The following is a 5,000-nucleotide window of genomic DNA, read 5'->3' as shown; positions in this document are numbered from 1 at the left end:
GCGCTTGCTTCAGTTGAAGGGATGTACTAGTACAGTTGTATTAATTGTTTATTTCACGATCTGGTCTTTTGGCTGGATCGTGAAAAAAACGCTAAGTCCCAAATCCTGAACTCGAGAAGAAAGCGCCAATGACAGCGTTTTTGACTGGAGCTCCCTAGCATTCGGCTTTTTTCTACTTTGAAGGGATGCACTGTTGTATGAATTGTTTATTCACGAACTGGTCGTTTGATTGGATCGTGAAAAAAAATCGCTCAGTCCCAAATCCTGAACTCGACAGGAAAGCGCTGATTGCAAACATTTTGACTGGAAGTCCCTTGAAAATGGCGTTTTCGTTATTGGCATTATGTGGCACGTTTATTGTGGCTAGAACATTAATTATTCACCAAATGGCACCAAAGCTTGGCAAAAGTCGCGAAACACTCCTATCTCGACGCACCAGCAATCGCAACTTGATGCAAAATAAATTGCACGAGCTAATGATACTTGTACCATGCACAGTACACCGTACCAAAATATACCCCTGAAAGTGTGCAATTTGGTGCTACCCTAGGGAATATGTTTGGGGAAGCCTAGCTACGTGTGTCGCACGTTCCAAGTTGCATGGACGTCGAACAGAGGCATGCAAAAGCACCTATCTAGGGAATTACTCTACGTTCTAGTAGCAAGTGCGATTTTCCGGTCCAGCACGGCAGTACGCCTGCACGCATACACTCCATGTACCAAAGATGTACCAACCTAGGCGTTGCTCAGTAGCTTTTGGCGGCACATAGAAAAAGTATTCGAGTTCAGATTTTTGGGACTTAGCGTATTTTTAAAACTAATAACGAAAATTAAATTATAAATCGGTAAACGGCTTGGAGTTGCTCAGTAGCTTTTTGCGCAACGTGGCAAAAGTATTCGAGTTCAGATTTCTGGGACGTAGCGTATTTTTCAATCATAATAAACCGAATCAAACATAACAATGATGAAACTTACACCACGTCCCAAGGTTGTGCACAAAACGTAACGATAAAGTGCTGGCGAAGTTTGAGGTGCACCAAAATTGTGTACCGATCAGGGAAAGTACTCTACGTTCCTATGATTTGGGTGAAAAGTGTTGATTAACTGCTGGTTAGAATAGACAGTTGCTTATCATACACATCGCAAACGAACACCCCTTAGTGAGCATTAGCAAAAGTCAATGGCACAAAGCAAATGCAATACAAACTGATCAAGTACATTAAAGAACGCTACGTACCAGGACTTCTTTCCAAGAATGGTGTCCGCGACGGGAGGGCAAGCGTCCTTCCCAGGTTTTCCTAGTAAACCTTGTATGGTAAACATACCCAAGCGTGTCTGTAAGCACGCAACGAAAGTCACGAACGGGCACATACCTAGGGAATGTACTCTACGTACTTGGACTTTTGTCCAAGAATGGTGTCCGCGACGGTCGGGCACTGCGACGCAATAACCAAATCCTAGGATTGTAACTTTAGTGTGCACAAACATAAACATTAACGCGTTCGCTCGGGCTGCGCCGTCCGTGTTGAACACAAATGTGGGTGATTATATGCGTGGAGGGACAAAAACATACGAGGAGGAGACAGTTTTCTACACGATGTGCACAGAGCTCATTTCGTCGTCCCGGGCGAATGGAAAACACAAACATCGCGAGTATCGTTCTAGGTTTCTGTCTATAAAAGGGCAGGCCAAAAGGTGACCGGTTGAGATAAGCATTTTAAGCATACAAACACTTTATTGGAACTTTTGATACAAAAACAAGGTACGTACATGTAGGTTGTACCAACATGGACATCTATGAACGCGGCTGCGCCCTCCGTCTTGTACTTTCCCTGATCGGTACACAGCTTTGGTGCACTGCTATTCCGACCGGCAACTTGTACCAACATAGACATCCATGAACGCGTACGTAGTGTACTTTCCCTGATCGGTACACAATGTTGGTGCACGGCATAAGAAAAGAGCTAAAATGGTCAAACTCAATCCATTTCAACAATAGATAGTCGATAGTAGCTGTGCTGATGAAGTAGGGCACGATGCAAGTTAATGTTGTTTAATTAATAACATGTCCGCCATACATTTCAGTACAAAATTGCTCGGTCAGACCTACAAAGTGCTATATCTCGAATACGAGGCGTCGGACTGGGGGTTGTAGAACAATTTTAAGTTCGTCTAATGATTCTACATCCGATTCTGGATAGCGGTTTTTTGACCACTTTTCAATATTTTGTGACACCCCGAACCTAGGGGCAGCTCCCTAGCTTTTTTCAAAAATGTGCACCGAACGGGCCGGCGAGCTCGTGTGGCTCAAAACATGTTTTTCGCTAAAACACCTCAAAACGTGTCAAGAACGCACCCTAGCTCTTGTTTTTGAAAAGTTATGGCCATTTAAAGTGAGGTGGTTTTTGCTTCAAAATAGCAATTTCACCCGTCCCTATGGCCATGCTTTAAATTTTCACGAAAATGCCAGGTCAGACCTAGGGCGGGCCATATCTTGAATACTAAACGTCGCAGACATTGGTCGTAGAACAATTTTAAGTTCGTCTAATGATTCTACATCCGATTCTGGATAGCGGTTTTTTGACCACTTTTCAATATTTTGTGACACCCCGAACCTAGGGGCAGCTCCCTAGCTTTTTTCAAAATGTGCACCGAACGGGCCGGAGAGCTCGTGTGGCTCAAAACATGTTTTTCGCTAAAACACCTCAAAACGTGTCAAGAACGCACCCTAGCTCTTGTTTTTGAAAAGTTATGGCCATTTAAAGTGAGGTGGTTTTTGCTTCAAAATAGCAATTTCACCCGTCCCTATGGCCATGCTTTAAATTTTCACGAAAATGCCAGGTCAGACCTAGGGCGGGCCATATCTTGAATACTAAACGTCGCAGACATTGGTCGTAGAACAATTTTAAGTTCGTCTAATGATTCTACATCCGATTCTGGATAGCGGTTTTTGACCACTTTTCAATATTTTGTGACACCCCGAACCTAGGGGCAGCTCCCTAGCTTTTTTTCAAAAATGTGCACCGAACGGGCCGGAGAGCTCGTGTGGCTCAAAACATGTTTTTCGCTAAAACACCTCAAAACGTGTAAGGAACGCACCCTAGATGATAAAAAGTGCAATCAGAATGTCAATCGACAACTTTGTTGGGGGTACCATTTTTACTCTACGGGCCAGTAGCTTAGGCGCGCCATTAGCGCTTTCCTTTCGGGTTCCCATTTTTGCCCTCCTGGGATTATGATCATTTGCTCATTGCCTACTATAGGGAGGGTACCTTGCTACGAGGTCAAACATGAAGATTGCACCAAATCGTAGTTTTACCTCTATTTAGTCGTAGGAGCATGGTTTGCAGTGGCAGTGGGTCATTAAGCCCCCGTTTGGGTCATACGTCCCCTCCGCGATAAAAATCGTCGTATGCCTATAGTCCGAACTAATGAAGCAAAAGTGGTGTCTGGTGGGCTCTGCCGATGATTTTAACCTATGATTTTGAGCTTCCACCCTATCAAAACGTTCCCTGGAGCAGTACATCACGGGTCTACGGACCCAAAGACTTCGTCGTGATGGTTTCTAGTAAAAAGTTGTAACAGCTAAGGGTTTTGAATACGCGTATATTAACCATTGCTTGAAACTAAGCTTCGTTGTCTTTAAACTCTGCAAGACCAATCGAACTTCTTAGGGAAACCCGAAGGATTCACGCTAAGCTCGATGAGCTATTATGGGTAGTGGTGCATGATCTGGTGTTCCTTGGATCTAATCCAATGAATAAATTTATGAGGGTATATATGGTGCAGGGCACAAAGCGTGATGAAACCGGGTCTTCCTACCAAATGTGGCATATTTTTTCCCTGAGAGCGAAGCTCAGACCCACGTAGGGGAGAGCGAAGTGGAACTTAAATGTTCTATGCAGCAAATGTTCGCCATGCGGATAAACAAGTTGGAATAGTTCAATGTAGTGTAATGCAAACACGAATCGCAATAACGATACGGGACCCAGAAGCAATTCTGCGGATCCCTCGGGGAGTGGTGAGTTGATATAAATCAGAGGTGAAAGTCCAAGTTGTTCAAGCTCCGGCTCGGCAGCCGATACGAGGTTTCTGTTGAGCTTTGTACATCGCGCAGAGGCGCCGTTCGGTTCTAGCAATGATTCCCGCCACCATGTTCCATGCGTGCAGAGATCCGTTAGAGCTCGTTCAATGTGTCCCGCCGTGATTACGCAAAAGTCCAACAGTTGACCAAGTTGGGGTGCGTCAAGTAAACGCGCAGAGATGCCGTTCGGTTTAGAGCAATGTCTCCCGTATCACGTTGGAGTTCTTCCACTAGTGCGGAGAGATCGCTGAACCGTTCAATGTGTCCCGTCGTGGTGTGCTTGTACCGAACACTTAGGATACACCATGCTTTGTTGGTTTGGGATAGGAGTGGTCGCGCAACTGCCTCCACGCCGCAAAGTGCCAGTTCGGATTGAAGGTCAACTTTAGCCGTTCAATGCATCAGTCGGTGGGTGTTCAGATGGCATCACAACTTCCCTAGGTGCTTAAGTTGGTTGGGTTGTAAAACATGTGCACATGCGCAGAGTATCGTGCGTACTAGCAAAGTCTCCCGTCACGGTGGTTATGAATGAGTTCCATTCAGTGCAGAGAGATCGTTAGTGCGTGCAATGTGTACCAGTCGATGTGTCGTACCGGAATACAACCCCGCTTAGAGGCCCGTCGCTCGAAGAGGACAAGCAAGAGTGCGCAGAGTGCCGTACTGGCCTAGCAATGTCTCCAGACAGACGTAGGAACACCCGACGCAGTGCAGAGAGTAGATCCGCTAGCCGTGTGCAATGCATCCGACGTTGTCTGCTTGTGCAGTCTATCGAGTGGCGCCAACGACGCTCCGGCGTCACAGAACAAATCTCGGTGGTCACGGGGGACTTGCGCCTCGCGTGATCAAGAGTGTAGTTCGTGTTCAAGCAATTGACTCGAATTCTGGTTGATCCTACCAGTGATATACGCTCGTCTCA

The sequence above is a fragment of the Anopheles arabiensis genome, chromosome X (genome assembly GCF_016920715.1).
Source record: "Anopheles arabiensis isolate DONGOLA chromosome X, AaraD3, whole genome shotgun sequence".
Classification (NCBI taxonomy): Eukaryota; Metazoa; Arthropoda; class Insecta; order Diptera; family Culicidae; genus Anopheles; species Anopheles arabiensis.
The sequence above is the reverse complement of the archived record's forward strand: the minus strand, read 5'-3'. Positions refer to the sequence as shown.